Source organism: Pan troglodytes, chromosome 15, assembly GCF_028858775.2.
Source record: "Pan troglodytes isolate AG18354 chromosome 15, NHGRI_mPanTro3-v2.0_pri, whole genome shotgun sequence".
NCBI lineage: Eukaryota > Metazoa > Chordata > Mammalia > Primates > Hominidae > Pan > Pan troglodytes.
In genome coordinates this window covers 93,564,847-93,582,522 of record NC_072413.2, presented here as the reverse complement: position 1 = coordinate 93,582,522, position 17,676 = coordinate 93,564,847, and the positions used below count along the sequence as shown (strand labels likewise).

At 42.2% G+C, this 17,676-nt stretch overlaps 2 long non-coding RNA genes across 2 annotated transcripts; both read right to left on the bottom strand.

Moving 5' to 3' along the window:
- Nucleotides 1-470: 470 nt before the first annotated feature.
- LOC107968245 (uncharacterized) lies at nt 471-2,079 on the bottom strand. The gene is made up of 2 exons (XR_001709314.4): nt 2,026-2,079; nt 471-1,428 (listed from the first exon to the last, which is right to left on the bottom strand). It is a non-coding gene; the product is annotated as an uncharacterized LOC107968245 (long non-coding RNA).
- Nucleotides 2,080-5,052: 2,973 nt separating this feature from the next.
- Nucleotides 5,053-10,454, bottom strand: LOC100609454 (uncharacterized). Its single transcript, XR_001709313.3, has 3 exons — nt 10,136-10,454; nt 6,731-7,030; nt 5,053-5,430 (listed from the first exon to the last, which is right to left on the bottom strand). It is a non-coding gene; the product is annotated as an uncharacterized LOC100609454 (long non-coding RNA).
- Nucleotides 10,455-17,676: the final 7,222 nt, after the last annotated feature.

The following is a 17,676-nucleotide window of genomic DNA, read 5'->3' as shown; positions in this document are numbered from 1 at the left end:
CGTGTGCATATACACATACACACACGTGTGCATATACACATACACACACGTGTGCATATACACATACACACGTGTGCATATACACATACACACGTGTGCATATACACATAGACACACACATGTGTGCATATACACATAGACACACACATGTGTGTGTATATACATATATACATATGTGTGTATATACATATATACATATATACATATGTGTGTATATACATATATACATATACACATACATATATACATGTTGTATAACATATATGTTATATACATATTATATATATTATATACATATATGTTATATAACATATATGTTTTATATATATATATGTTCTGTCTCTCTAGAGAACCCTGACTAATACACAAGGCTTCCCTCCTGGAGCAAGGACTCCATTCCAGAATGCGAACACAGCTTTGAACTTTGAAAGGAAATTATAGCCTGGTATAAAAATTATTCTATAGACCAGTTTCCTCTGGACACCCCATCACACTTGTTGAGTATGTAGTGTGTATCAGGCACTTTCCAGGCAATGCAGAAATGATGACATCAAGAGGTCTGGTTATTCATGTTGGCATGGTACATCGCACGGTGACCTCATTAACCCTCATGGCACCCCTGTGGCTCATGTCATATTCCCACCCCATTTTACAGATGGCTTGGTGGCTGGGCTGTGGGCCCCTTAGCTCAAATTCCAGGCTGCTTTCTCTCCTTTCTCCTCTTGAACATTCTGGGAAGTTTTACAATCCATTCCTACTATGAGGAGCAGTGAGGAAAGCTGAGGTTGGAATATAATATATACACATATTCACTCCCAAATTTCAAGGGCCCACTGTGTGCCAGCTTCCACGCCATGCATTTAGGGTATCAAAGCAGACAAAACATCTCTTGCCTTTGCTGAGCTCAAAGTGGGAAGTCAGGCAGTTGAGGGGAGGACCCAGAGTGGGCACGGTTAGGGGTGGGGTGACATGATGGGTTGTGAAGTGACCAGTCTAAATAAAGACACAGAGGCCAAGTGCATACCAGAGGCACCATCCAAGGGCAGAGGGGACCGAGAGCCTTTGTCTCAATCGTCTCTGAAGTTCATCAGCTGAGACTGCACTTGGGTGCTTTTCAAGGGACATCTGCTTTCATGAAGATGCCTCAGAGTAGAATGAGGAGGTCACTGTGGGGTGCAGCCTGCTGCTCATAGAGGCCCAAGACCATCTGCGCAAATGATAGTCTCCAATGTTCAGTGAACAAGCTCCAGACTGAGGGTCACTGTGTCCACCACCCAAGTCCTTTAGTAGGCATCAGGCTTTCTCTGAGAGGAGGTGCAGATGTCCTCTTCTCTCCTTCCACAGCTAAGGTCCAGGGACTGGAGGCTGGTCCCATTAGAATTCCACCTGGAGCCTGCTGCAGGGATGCTGAATGCAGGCATTTAAAATCTGTGGGTGTAAGAATTGCTGGCTGTTCTCCCAAGGCAATCTAAATGTCAGTAGATTGAAGTCCTCAAGTGTTCTAGTCTGCTAACAAGGGACTAAATCACCTCTGAGAAACCAATTATGGTTCTGTAATAGCATCCCCAGGACTGAACCCCAAGTCAAATCCACCCACACATAGCCTAACAGAGTTTGACACCTGATCCATTCCCGGAGTCATTGAACAAACATTGGTGGAGTGCCCCTCACAGGTCGAGCAAGCTGTGGGCTCCCAGGCAGGGTGCTGCATAAGACCAAAGGGGGCTGGTACAAACCAGAAATGGCTTTATTTTCCCCAAACACTCTTTTGAATGTCCTTGTTCCTTTCCCAAAGGTCTCTCAGCAAATCCCACAGCTTTCCAATCACTTTCTCTTATTATAAAGTCCAGCTCAGCCCAAAATTTCCCTCTCATGTGTAGTCTACTTCTCATTTACACCCAAGATACTTCCAGTAGGGCAGTGCATGGTCTGCTCCATAAACTCCAGAGGATAAATCCAGGAGCGTCCTGGTTCCTCCAGAACTAGCACCAGTCTTGGAGCAAGAAGCCCAGCCTTGGAACTTACCAGCTGTGTTACTTTGTGGAAGTGACTCAGCCTCTCGGATCTTCAACCCGTCTTCTGTAAAAGAGGGAAAGTATTATTTCCTCTTTCCCCACCCTGGAGCTGTGGGGATGCCAAAGTTGATAAATGGAAGGGACCCAGTGGGAGGTAAATGAATCAGGTGGGGCTGTTACCCCCATGCTGCTGTTCTCATGATAGTGAGTGAGTTCTCACAAGACTTGATGGTTTTCTCAAGGGCTTTTCCCCCTTTGGCTCAGCACTTCTCCTTGATGACGACATGTGAAGAAGGACGTGTTTGCTTCTCCTTCTGCCATGATTGTAAGTTTCCTGAGGCCTCCCCAGCCATGCTGAACTGTGAGTCAATTAAATATCTTTCCTTTATAATTTACCCAGTCTCGGGTATGTCTTTAGTAGCAGCATGAGAACAGACTAATACACTACAAAAGGAAAAACTGTTACATGACAGCAGTGAAATCTGGCAGATACCACCTTAGCCAAGTGATCAAAATTAGCCTCCTCTAAATGGGACAAATTGACATCATGTGTCTCTTGACATACTAAGCTGAGAAGGCCATATATGTACCTTTGCGGTAACTGTGCCCTGCAAAATGCAAAACCTGAATCTACTCATAAATACCAGACAAATCTGAACTGAGAGACTTCATACAAAATGACTGATCTGTACTCTTGAAAAAAATATCAAGATTGTGAAAGATAAAAGAAGTCTGAGGAGCTGTTCCAGATTGAAAGAACAGACACAACAACTAAATGTAATGTATGATCCTGGATTGAATTCTGGACCAGAAAAAAATATACACGCATATTTATTTGTTGTATAATAATTAACATATAAATATTATATTTTAACGAATATATTTATATTATTATTTATGTATTGTAATAGACATTATTGATAAAATGATGAAATCTGAATAAAATCTGTAGGTTATATAATAGTATTGTATCAATGTTAATTTCTTGGTTTTAATCATTGTTCTATGGTTAGATTAGAAAATGTCCTTTTTTTTGGAGACAGAGTCTCACTCTCTCCCCAAGGCTGGAGTGCAGTGGCGTGATCTCGGCTCACTGCAACCTCTGCCTCCCAGGATTAAGCGATTCTCATGCCTCAGCTTCCTGAGTAGCTGGGATTACAGGCGCCCACCACCACACCTGGCTAATATTTTTATATTTTTAGTAGAGACGGGTTTTGCCATGTTGGCCAGGCTGGTCTTGAACTCCTGACCTCAGGTGATCTGCCCACCTCAGCCTTCCAAAGTGCTGGGATTACAGGCATGAGCCACTGTGCCTGGCCAGAAAATGTCCTTTTTTTTGAAATCATGCTGAAGTATTTAGGAATAAAGGGACATCATGTCTGCCGCTTACCTGAACTGATTCAGAAAATAATAACGTACATGGACACATACATGCATACATACACACACACAGATAATGATAAGGTGATGTAATCAGATAAAAAATGTGGGAATCTGCTGAAGGGTATAAAGGAAATTTTTGTACTATTCTGGCAATTTTTCTCTAAATTTGAAATTGTTCCAAAATATAAAGTTGTTTTTTTTTTTAATATTGCATTGCCAACACCCTTTCACACAGAGGATATCTATAACTCTGAGTTGGAAAGTTATTTAAAAGAAGTAGGGTTTCTCGGCTGGGCGCGGTGGCTCAAGCCTGTAATCCCAGCACTTCGGGAGGCCGAGGCGGGCGGATCACTGGGTCAGGAGATCAAGACCATCCTGGCTAACACAGTGAAACCCCGTCTCTACTAAAAATACAAAAAATTAGCCGGGCATGGTGGCGGGCGCCTGTAGTCCCAGCTACTCGGGAGGCTGAGGCAGGAGAATAGCGTGAACCCGGGAGGCGGAGCTTGCAGTGAGCCGAGATCGCGCCACTGCAATCCAGCCTGGGCGACAGAGCAAGACTCCTTCTCAAAAAAAAAAAAAAAAAAAAAAAAAAAAAAAAGAAGTAGGGTTTCTCTATTGAGATAATCATATGATTAAAAACAATATTTTAAAAAAGAAGAAGGATTTGAAGGTGAAGATATTTTTAAAATAATTAACCAATTTATTTCACTCATATTTTCTTTTCTATATATGCAAAAGCACAATAAATAACCAAAGCCTATGTCTAACTGAGTTTAAAAGAGCTCTTTATAATGAGTTTACAACAAAAATTCTAAATGCGAAGGAAATACTGTATTATAGTTTAATAGTCAGCTGTTTTTCTTTCTTCGTGGTACATAAAATAGTGATGCATCCTTGAATTATAAAAACAAAAAAAGTACATAAATATTTTTAACTCTGACTTTGCCACTGATTAAATGTGTGACCTTGGTCAAGTCCTGTGACATGTTTTCCCCATTAGTAAGACTGGATGACAATATTTACTGTGCAGAGCTGTTAGTGTTATCAAACCCCAAATTTTGGGTTCATGTACCTGATATACAGCAAACCTAACACCGACACATCAGCACTTAGAAGCAGAGGAAGGTTTATTTGACTTGGCTAAAGCAAGAAGGCAGGAGAAGCAGCCTCTCAAATCCAATCTGCCTTTTAACATAACTGGGGGCTTTTATGAGCAAAGCAGGTATGCAGGAGATGGGTTCCCCCAATAATCAAAACTGTTTGAGTTCCTCGGCCCAAAGCCCAAACAAACTCCTAGATGCTATCAAGGAGGACTGCATGACCTAAGGATCATTGTTCTTTGAAAGAAAAACAGTTCATCAATCTTGCAGGCAGCCCTGGGGGTTAGGGTAGGAAGTTAATCAATTACTAGTGACTTCCCTTGTGCAAGCAAGCATGCACGGAGGAAGAAAAGGACAAGGAAATAAGTAAAGTGAACATCTTATGATCTTTATAATAAAGGCTCAATTACATTGGGAGGATTAAAACATCATTGTAACAATAATACCAGTAACAATGACATTTAAGCCAGTGTGTCTACTTGTCAGGCACTGCACTATCAAATACCAGCAGCAAGTCTGGCACAAAATAGATGCTCAATAAATGGTAGCTATTGAATCAGGGCCACACATTTAATTGATATTTTGATCAAGATGTTCAAGGAAAAAAATACTATTACTTATTTAATGTGGAACAAGTCTAGTCTTTCTCTTGAGCTCCCACCTGCTGGTTAGGAGGCAACAATGTTATTTGGATCCTGTTTAGAGTATTCTCAGAGCTGAGCCCTCAAATTGTATCAGTCTTACTTATGCACCTGTCCTGTTGGCCGTCCTTGTGCTGCCCCTGACACCTGCCTGCTCCCTAAGGCGATGTGGGGAGAGGAGCATATACATTCCAACGTGCTGTAAGGATAGAGATCCTGGCCGGTCCCTGTGAGGCAGGAGAATAGGGCCTGGAGGCCATGAACGTAAGGCTGATCCATGCTGACTTCCTAGAACAAAATCAAATGGAATATAAATGGCTTTGTAACCTCACTTCATCCTCTCCATTTACACCGTTTACACTTTGTAACTTCACATTCATCCTCTCCATTTACATAAACCGCACACACAGTGACATCCTCTCCATTTACATAGACCACACACGCCAAGTGACATCTGCTCCATTTACACTTTGTAACTTCATATTCGTCCTCTGCATTTACATAGACCGCACACACCAAATAACATCCTCTCCATTTACATATTCTGGGCACATTCTGAGTAAATGACTTCGTAACTTATCTTCATTGTCTTCATATACATAGAACATATACCAAGTAACCAGTGGAAAACGTCTAGAGAGTATTGAAACCCCAGAAAATTCTGTAACCGGGGCTCATGAGACCCTATGCTCCGGCCTGCTCCCACACTGTGGAGTGTACTATCATTTTCAATAAATCTGTGCTTTTGCTTTCCTCACTTTGTGCGTTTTGTCCAATTATTTGTTCAAGACGCCAAGAACCTGGACACCTTCCACCAGTAACACCTGGATGTGCCCCTGGCATGCATGGGTCCCCACAGTCACCTCTGCCCCTGGAGCCCCTGGGGGCCAGGGTAACTCTCAGTCTGATCTTGGGGCTTGTTAGAGGTGCAGGATCCCTTCTGGATTGCCATTGCTGTCACCTCCAGCCAGCCCGTTGGCCTGAGTGCCACCTTCCCTTGCCCAGGGCAGGCCCTTGGGCAGTTCATTCAGCCTCTGTACCACTCAGGAGAAAGCGAAAACTTAAGGTTCCTCAGCTGACCCTCCTGGCACCTTTCTGAAGGTGGGCTCCAGGGCCAGAGGCAACAGCCTCCTCCTTGCCATGAATATCCTCATGGATCCAACACCCTATCTTCCAGCCTTGGGCCCAGGAAGAAAAATCAGAAAACAAGCTTCTGCCTCATTGGCCTTCCAACCTCTAGTACCTCCTCCTTTCTCTCCCATGACTCTCTAGGTTCCCATGGGGCTGGCTGCTCTCCCAGAGCCTCCCTGACTCCACTCTCAATGGTGGCCTGGTCTTCCCCAAGCAGACCATGGGGATCCCTAAGAGCCTCTAGGCTTTGTCCTTGATATGCTAATGGAGGAGATAAAGGAATCCCAGCACTTCTTCTCTTCTCAAAGCTTTCAAAACCAGGCCTCACACAGCCTCTCCTGCCTTGGGACAATAAGCCTTCTGGCTCCCCTGGAGGGAGCAGCTGCAAGAAAACCGAATTCAAAGCAAGAAGTGAAAATGCAGTGGTTTAAATTTATAGAAAGATTCTCATTCTTACATTATTATGATAATTATGGCCCTGGGAATCCGGGTGAGGTCTCCAGAGCTTCAGTACACACTTCAGGCAGAGCATTTGCAAATTCATGGTCTTAAATCCTTAGGACAGAAAGATGTGAAGGAAAGCCAGGGAAGCAGAAGTCCTTAGGAGACCTGGGTCCTGAACTCTCCAGAGCTCATGGATCTTCTTGGATAATGAAATTCAGGGGTTAGAAGAGGCTATTTCTAAGGGAGGGCTTTCAACTCGGAAAGTCTCTGGCCAAAGGTTCTAATTCCATGTACTTCCAATTTTTGATTAACGCTGCCAAATACAATCACAATTTTAAAATTCAGGGTACTTAAGGAGTTTAGGATATTAGGTTCTGCCAGAATAGCCCTCTGCAGGGATGTGGAATGGCTGCATCCATCTGCCCAGGAGAAAGAGGGATGGGTACTGGGGAGGGTTCATTAGCAGGAAACTTTCCAGGGCAGATGAACACGAGGACAGAGCCCAGCTGAAGGGAACCAACAGGGAGTAGGAAAATCCAGAGCAAGATGGCAGATGTGAGGAAGCGAGTGGGGTCAGTCCAGAGAATCCACCAGCAAGTACAGAACCAGTTTTTGTCCCTTCCCATGCTCAGCAAGCCAGTAGCATGTTGATCTGCTACAATAGCTGCCTACAGGATTTTCTGCCTCAATTCCTGACCCTTCCAATCACTTCCCCACCCTACAGCCAGAGAACCCACCACCTTTTGGGATCTTCCCATTGATCAGGATAAAGACCATGGCTGACAAGGCCCTGCATGGTCAAGGCCCAGCGGTTCTCAACCCTGACTGCATATAGGAATCATACTGGCCCAATCCCAAGGGATTCTGATTCAGTTAATCTGGGATGAGGTCTGAGCATCAGTATATATATAATATACTAATATATATTTATATATACTGGTGTATATATATAATATACTAATATATATTTATATATACTGGTGTATATATATAATATACTAATATATATTTATATATACTGGTGTATATATATAATATACTAATATATATTTATATATACTGGTGTATATATATAATATACTAATATATATTTATATATACTGGTGTATATATATAATATACTAATATATATTTATATATACTGGTGTATATATATAATATACTTATATATATACTGGTGTATATATATAATATACTAATATATATTTATATATACTGGTGTATATATATAATATACTAATATATATTTATATATACTGGTGTATATAAATATAATATACTAATATATATTTATATATACTGGTGTATATATATAATATACCAAGATATATTTATATATACTGGTGTATATATATAATATACCAAGATATATTTATATATACTGGTGTATATATATAATATACCAAGATATATTTATATATACTGGTGTATATATATATAATATACCAATATATATTTATATATACTGGTGTATATATATATAATATACCAATATATATTTATATATACTGGTGTATATATATATAATATACCAATATATATTTATATATACTGGTGTATATATATATAATATACCAATATATATTTATATATACTGGTGTATATATATATATAATATACCAATATATATTTATATATACTGGTGTATATATATATAATATACCAATATATATTTATATATACTGGTGTATATATATATAATATACCAATATATATTTATATATACTGGTGTATATATATATAATATACCAATATATATTTATATATACTGGTGTATATATATATAATATACCAATATATATTTATATATACTGGTGTATATATATATAATATACCAATATATATTTATATATACTGGTGTATATATATATAATATACTAATATATATTTATATATACTGGTGTATATATATAATATACTAGTGTATATATATAATATACTAATATATATTTATATATACTGGTGTATATATACATGTATACTGATATATTTTATCAGTATATATTTTTATTGATATATATTTATATATTATATATATTATATAATATATATTTATATATTATATATATTATATAATATATATTATATATGATATATTATATCATATATCATGACATATTATATAATATATATCTATAAAAGTTATATAATACTAATTATATAATATATAATATATCTATATAAATATAAAAATATATCTATATATATTTATGTTTCTGTATACTGATATATTAAATATATATTTATACTGATATATACTTATATCAGTATAAACATATTAAATATATATTATATATAAATATATACAAACTATATGTTTATATATATTTAATCTCCAGGTGATTCTAACTGGCACTAAGGATTGCCAGCCCCCTGCTTTGGCCCTGCAAACTTCAACCTTATCTCATGACAGTCCCCCTCTCAGTTTCCTTGTGGCACAGCAACATTGCCCACTTTGCCCCAGTCCTTTTTTTTTTTTGAGACGGAGTCTCGCTCTGTCGCCCAGGCTGGAGTGCAGTGGTGCAATCTCGGCTCACTGCAAGCTCCACCTCCCAGGTTCACGCCATTCTCCTGCCTCAGCATCCTGAGTAGCTGGGACTACAGGCGCCCGCCACCACGGCCAGCTAATTTTTTTTTTTGTATTTTTAGTGGAGACGGGGTTTCACCGTGTTAGCCAGGATGGACTCCATCTCCTGACCTCGTGATCCGTCCACCTCGGCCTCCCAAAGTGCTGGGATTACAGGAGTGAGCCACTGTGCCCGGCCTGCCCTAGTACTTGTAATATGTCAGTCTGCCTCTCCCTCGGGCCATTACACTTCTTTATCTCCTATGCCCGGAAAGCCTAGTCATTTCTGAGACCTTGACTCAAACACCCCTTCTGGAGGGAAGCCTTCCTTGGCCTGCTGGACTAGACTATGTTATCCTCTTACACGCTGTATCCTCCAGGGTCCAGTTAGGAAAACAGAGGCCACTTTAGGTGTTTCAAGTAGAAAGAATTTAAATCCTAGAAGTCGGTTACACGGGTGAGGAAAATGGTGAGAAGCCCAATGGGATGGTGTAGCAATGACAGCGAGCTGCTGCCACCCCTGAGGCTGGAAGGGTAACAGACATTTGCCAGGAGCTAGAAGCTGGGACAGCCTGATAGGAGCTAGAGTACAATGAAAGCTGCCCCCTGGGGGTTGGAACCACAGAGGGAGGGTCTCTCTGAAGAGACATAGATTCAAGGAAGAGATACAGCCATTGCGGAAGATGCCAACAAAAGCAGAGAGAGAGAAAGAAAGAAGCAGAAAAGGAAAGAGAGAAGGAAGGTTTCTTCCTTCCTCCCACCTCTGAGTCTCCCACTAGTGCTTCCTATTAGCCCAAACTACCAAGAACCCAGATGGCAAAGGAGCCCGGGAAATCTAATTCTACATGATACCGAGCAAAGCCGATGTTCCAGCTGGCTGCGTCCGTTACAGTAGGAAGTCAGGCAGACATAAGCAGGGGAGGAGAGGGCTCCTCCCGACCAGGAATGTCAGCTGACCGTCAGGTGATGGTCAGGTGGTCATTAACTGTCTCTCTAAAATAATAATTGGTTACAGCCAGCATCAGGGAAAGGCAGTCTCCCAAAAGACAGAAACACCTGAAACTGATGATCAGCAGCTTCCCAGTAAGATCTCAGGAGTTGGATGCGTAGGCTCAAGCTTGAACACTGAGAGGCAAAATGGCGGAGTTTAACTGGTATATGCTCTTCGTCTGGAAACATTCAGCTGGTAAGGGAAGAACGCCTTAAGTGAGCATGCACACAACTCCTGTTAAACACACTGCGCATGTTCCTGTCCCAAGTGCTGGCAGACCACTGCGCATGCAGACAGCCCACCTCAGGGAAGAATCAGGGGAGAAGAGACGTAGACCCCACAAGCATGCCAACACATAAAACCCCAAGTCAAGAGTCAAACCATGCACTTGAATCAAGTCACCCACTTGGCCCTCTTTCAAGTGTATTTTACTTTCTTTCATTCCTGCTCTGAAACTTTCATTTTTTATTATTTTGATTTTATTGATTGATTGAGATGGAGTCTCCCTCTGTCGCCCAGGCTGGAGGGCAGTGGTGCAATCTCTGCTCACTGCAGCCTCCGCCTCCTGGGTTCAAGCGATTCTCCTGCCTCAGCCTCCTGAGTAGCGGGGATTATAGGTGCCTACCACCATGCCCAGCTAATTTTTGTATTTTTAATAGAGACGGGGTTTCACCATGCTGGCCATGGTTGGCCAGGCTGGTCTGGAACTCCTGACCTCAAGTGATCTGCCCACCTCAGCCTCCCCTAGGATTTCAGGTGTGAGCCACCTGGCCCAGTGCCTGGTCTGCTCTAAAACTTTTAAATAAACTTTCACTCCTGCTCTAAAACTTGCCTCAGTCTCTCACTCTGCCTTATGCCCCTCGACTGAATTCTTTCTTCTGAGGAGGCGAGAATTGAGGTTGCTACTGACACGTATGGATTTACTGCTACTAACACATCAAACCACCCCAAAACGGAGTCGCTTAAAACAATTTATAATTATCACCCATGGTTCTGTGGGTTGATGTGGCTCAGCTAGGGAGTAAGTTCTCACTTGGGCCCTCTCACAAGGTTTCAGTCATATGGCGACCTAGTTGCAGTCACCTGAAGGCTCAACTGGGCCTGCTGTCCAAGTTGGTGCAGACACAATGCTGTCAGTTGACACTGGCTGTCAGCTGGAAGCTCAGCTGGAGCTATAGGAACCAAAAGTCCCACACATGGCCTTTGTGTGGGCTTGGGGCTGTCTCACAGCGTGGTGGTTGGATTCCCAAAGGGTATATACCAAGAGCAAACTTTTCAGGAGACTCAGCTGGCAGCTATAAAGCTTCTTATGACCTAGCCTTGGATATCATCTCTTGTATCTATTGGTCAAAGCACAAATTGGATTCAAGGAGTTAGAAGAAGAGACTTCACTTCTCGATGGGAAAGTAGCATGTGCATACAGGTAAAATAATTAATAGTGGTTATCTTTGGAGGCAAGCTAGCATCATCCAGCCTCTAGCCACTACGTACATTCTTTTCACATGCAAAATTGACTCGTGGCCTCCTAAGACATCCTGACTTTCAGTCCACCATGGCATCAGGTTCAGGCTTAAGGTCCAGGACCTCATCATAGAGATCAAGTGCAGGTGTGGATGAGGCTCTTCAGGTACAACTTCTCAAGTGCTGTTCCTCTCAATCTAAAAATATGGAAATGAAAGAGACAATTATGTCTCCCCTCATGTACCACTGCTAGTACACAATGGAGAGAGAGTAAAAGGATAAATAAAATAGCATTCCCATCTAAGGGGTATAGTGAGGAATCAGCAGTACATACATAGGTGTCCCCAGTCCATAACAAGTCTGAAATGCAGCTGGGCACCCATCAACAGTGCCTTGACTAAAGCCCATGGGCCATGCTGGCAGCACCAATGAGAACAGCACAATAGAGGAAGGGATTATAAAACAAAGCAAAGACCAAAAAATGAGACAGGGGCTGTCTCTTGAGGAAGACCTCCCAGAAACTAACATGACATTTTGGCTCAGATCCCACTGGGTGGGACGTAGGCACATGGCCTCACATAGCTACAAGGGAGCTGAGGAATGGAGTCTCTATTCTGGACTGCCCTGTGCCTGGCAAAAACCTATTATACAAAAAGGGAAAGGAAGAATGTTGAGGGACTTCACCACAAAGAGGCTAAATAATTCACCTAAGGCTCCAGAGGCAAAAAGTGCCAGAGCTTGGTTTCGAATCCAAGCAGTCTGGCTGAAGAGTCTCCCCTCTGAGCCATTCCTTTCTGCTAGGGTTGGCAATCTATGGTCTGTGGGCCAAATTCAACACACTGAGTGTTTTTGTAAATGTTTATTTGAACACAGCCATGCCCATTTGTTTACGTATTGGCTATGGCTGTTTTTGCACTATACAAGCAAAGTTGAGGCTGGGCACAGTGGCTCACGCCTGTAATCCCAGCACTTTGGGAGGCCAAGGTGGGAATAGCACTTGAGCTCAGGAGTTTGAGACCAGCCTAGACAACATAGCAAAACCCCATCTCTACTAAAAATACAAAAATTAGTCAGACGTGGTGGCACATGCCTGTAATCCCAGCTACTTGGGTGGCTGAGGCAGGAGAGTTGCTTGAACCTGGGAGGCAGAGGCTGCAGTAAGCTGAGATCACGCCGCTGCACTCCAGCCTGGGTGAGAGAGTGAGACTCTGTCTCCAAAAACACAAAGAAAAAAAGAAAAGAAAAAGAATGTTGAATAGTTGCAATAGAGAACGTATGGCCAGCAAAGCTGAAAATATTTATGCTTTTATGCTTTACAGAAAAAGCTTCCAACTCCTGTACCATATTGACTACATTAGAGGAGATAAAATATGTAAAATGATTGGCACAGTTTCTGACCCAGAACAAATACTCAAAAAATACTATTCATGTTGCTGTTATTATATAACTGATAAAATTGGCATTGGCGTTAGAATCAGCACCAGCATCAGATCAGCATCACTATCAGCATCTCACCAGACTGCCTTTCAAAGGAGAAGCAGAAATCCCACTGCCAGGGTGAGGCTGATGGAGAGATGAGCAAATCCTCCCAGAGTCCTCAGCAAATTCTTTTCCCTTTGCCGGGTGCCAGCGGAGAGGTGAGGTTGGTAACCACTGGCTCTCAGAAGGTGAAAGCGGAAGCATCTCCTGCCAAACGCCGCCCATGTTTTGCAGGGCTGAGGACAGGCTGAAATTGCGGCTATTTTTCAATGCCTTGAATGTGTGTAGGTGAGCATAAATTAAAAAGAAAATCTGTTGACAAAATGATTCTAAAGTTCATCGGGAAGAGGAAGCTGGAAAGATAACCAAGAAAAGTTAGAAAAAAGAAATGAAGCCTGGGTGCGGTGGCTCACGCCTGTAATCCTGGCACTTTGGGAGGCCGAGGCGGGCAGATCACTTGAGGTCAGGAGTGCAAGACCAGCCTGGCCAACATGGTGAAACCCTGTCTCTACTAAAAATACAAAAATTAGTCTGGTGTGGTGGTGCCTACCTATAATCCTAGCCCTTTGGGAGGCCGAGGTGGGTGTATCACTTGAGGTCAGCCTGGCCAACATGGTGATACCCTGTCTCCACTAAAAATACAAAAATTAGCCAGGTGTGATGGCAGATGCCTGTAATCCCGGCTACCAGTTACTTGGGAGGCTGAGGCAGGAGAATGGCTTGAACACGGGAGGTTGCAGTGAGCTGAGATCGAGCCACTTCACTCCAGCCTGGGCAACATAGCAAGACTCCATCTCAAAAACAAACAATCTAACAACAACAACAACAAAAATGAAAAGCATGAAAGAGGAAAGATACTCTGCCAGGATTTTTAGATTATGGTATCTCATTTAATCCTTACAGTAACTCCATCAGGGAGAGACTGTTATTAAACCCACTTTAGAGATGAGAAGGCAGAGATTCAGAGATGACAAAGAATCTCCAAGGATTATAGATTTAGGTACATCTATATCTATACATATAGCTATACCTATGCCTACACCTAAATCTATGCTCACACCTGTACCTAGATAAATGGTTTGAGAATGCATTTGATTGCAGGTGTTTTTTTCAATCAGATCCTAGATCTCTGCCTTCCGCCTGATGCCTCCGGAAACGCTGGTCCCCTGGGAAATGCCATGAACGTGGTTAGTGTGATTACCTCAGATTGCTAAGAAAACGCATCATACTGCCGGCACACTGTGATCTCTGGCTATCAAAAATGGTTGATTTGAAGACACCTGTATTTTTTTGGAAATGTTGATATTTAACAAATAATCCTCAGCCCCCTAAATGTTGATATTTAGAAAATAATTCCCCAAACTTATTTTACGCACATACAGTGAGATAGAGAGAGAGAGAGAGAGAGAGAGAGAAGAGAGAGAGAGAGAAAAGTTGTTTAATGCCCAGGATCAAGAAGGCCTGCATATATTCAGCAAGAAGCTTTATCATCCCAAACCCGAGGCTGAGCCATGATTATTACATTCTAAGCCTCTTCTTCTCCCTGCTATTTATTACTAGGGCTTAGAGAATCTCAAACTGTTGGGTCAGTTATATGATCCAAATGGCAGGACTGATCAAAGGCTCCTACAACCTGTATGCTAATTAAAATCTATTTCACACACCAGTGGTGATTAGAAACTGCAAGGGCTTCTAAGCCCCTCTCACATGACTAGACTTGATGAATAATTCCTGATAGTGGCTAATAGCACTTGGCCCCCACAGTCTGCATACTAGATGGGTTTCAAGTCATCTTAAAAAAAGATGCCGGGGTTTATCTCTTAGAATTTCTCTCCCCACTCCCCACTGTGACCACACAAATGGAAACACCACTCCATTGCACGTGCATTTGTACAGTGTTGATGAACTCTGTCATTAGGCCAAGGAACCCTAGGCAATAGAAAAGTGTGAAACCCACCCATGACTGGCCCAGGGAATGCCAGCTCCCAGGCCACGGTGCAGAAAGTTGGACTTTATACTCAGCTTCTGCTTCTCCCTTATCTCAACATCTCCAATTCTATCTTTTAATTATGTCTCACACCCTTTGTCTTCACCACCACAGTCATCATTACACTCAAATAACTTAAATGCATGGCAGAGTAGGAAAAGTAGAATAAGTAACATCTTAGGTATTCAACTTGCTTGATATCTCCGATGTGCTAAGTACATTATATATAAGCTCTCTTTTTATTCTTTTCACAACTCTATAGGCAGAAAGATATTATTACCACCATATTACAGATGGTGAAACTGAGCCTCAGAGATGTGAAATAACAGTTCCATGGTCCCCAGAGCTAGAATCAAAACTTAAATCTGAGTTTTCTATTCAAAGTCCAATATTTGGACTCAATCCAATAATATTTTTGAGCATCCACTGTGTGCTAAATATTCTCCCAGGTACTGGGAAAACAGCAATGAACAACAACAAAATGGCTTGTCCAACTTTCACCTCTGTATAGAATGCAGTAGGTCACAGCAGCCTGGGTTCCTGCTGTAACAATTAGGAAAAAAATGGAAAAGTTACCAAAATTATACTCTATAGACATTGAAAAGCTGTGGAATCAACAAAGGACAAGATGAGCTAACGTTCATAGAATTGAGGAAATAGAGAAACTTTACATCCAGGAGGGCCATGTTCAAAGACCAGATATAAACCAGAGGTGGGCTGAACCTACGTAAGGTCCACCCCAGCCATGATCCAGCCCAATTTCTGGGGAAAGAGGAAAACTCTCTGGTGGAAAATAGCATCATCTATAGCCTTTATGGATCTCTTACACCAAACAGTCATCACACAATTTTAAAAAAATGTGACCTTCAAAGAAGAAGAAAAAGTAACCAGAAGGGAAAATGGACAATAGAGGCAGACCCAGAGATGCCTCATATTCTGAAGTTAGTCAAGAGGGATGTTGAAGTACTGATTATGAATACATTAAAAATAGAAGAAATTATGCACAAAAGATGAAAATGGAGAATTTAAATCAAGAATTTGCAATTTATGAAAAAAGCAGCCGGGCACCTGTAATCCCAGCACTTTGGGAGGCTGAGGCGGGCGGATCACCTGAGGTTGGGAGTTCGAGACCAGCCTGACTAAGATGGAGAAACCCTGTCTCTACTAAAAGTACAAAATTAGCTGGGCGCAGTGGTGCATGCCTGTAATCTTAGCTACTCGGGAGGCTGAGGCAGGAGAATTGCTTGAACCCGGGAGGCAGAGGTTGCAGTGAGCCGAGATCACGCCATTGCACTCCAGCCTGGGCAACAAGAGGGAAACTCCGTCTCAAAAAAAAAAAAAAAAGAAAAAGAAAAAAGCAAATAGCATTCTAGACCTGAAAAACATAATATATAAAATTGAGGACTCATTAGATGGGTTTAATAGCAGAATGCACACAGCTAAATACAGAATTAATAAACTTGAAGATAGGTCAATAGAAAATATCCAAACTGAAGCACGCAGAAAACAAAAAGAGTGGAAAGAACAGAACAGAGTAAAAGAGACATGCAGGACATGAGAAAATGGCGTAACATTGTGTAACTAGAGTCCCATAAAACAGGCAAGAGATCGGGGCAGACCTAGTATCTGGAGAGATAATGGCTGAGAATTTTCCAAAACTGATGAAAGAGATCCACCTACAGGTTCACAAAGTTCTATGAGCTCCAGTGGAGACTTGGGCTCTTGGCCCACAGCTGCCCATGTACCTATTCTTTCTCAGGTGACTGGTTTTCTAGTTGGTTCCTGCCAGCTTTGTCTTTAGATTTTAATCACTTAACAAACACCACCAAGCATTTTTTTTTTTCTTAGACAGAGTCTCGCTCTGTCGCCCAGGCTGAAGTGCAGTGGTGTGATCTCAGCTCATGCAACCTCCACCTCCCGGGTTCAAGCAATTCTCCTACCCCAGCCTCCCTAGCAGCTGGGATTACAGGCATGTGCCACCACACCCAGCTAATTTTTATATTTTAGTAGAGACGGGATTTTGCCATGTTGGCCAGCCAGGCTGGTCTCAAACTCTTGACCTTGGGTGATCTGCCCGCCTCGGCCTCACAAAGTACTGGGATTACAGGTGTGAGCCACCCTGCCCGGCCCCACCAAGGCTTTTATAGGCCTGGCACTATGCTGGGTGGGGGACACGGCCAAACAGACTGGCCACTGCCCTTGGAAGCTGCCCAGCTCCTGGTGGATGGCGGTAGGCCATGCAGAGTCAGAGCTGGACTCCCAATTCGCTGGTTTCTAATCCAGTGCCCTTCTAGGGCCCATGAATGTATGTTAAGATGCGTTGGGGAACGCTCACCAAGGCACCAGGTCAGAAGTGAGAAAAACAAGGTCTTCTTTGCTGTGATCCTTATTTCTTGGACTCTCACAGCCTTGAGACAATATGAGCCAGAGTAGTGTTGGACCTGGAGCGCCCCCTCCAGTTTTGTTGCTGAAAAT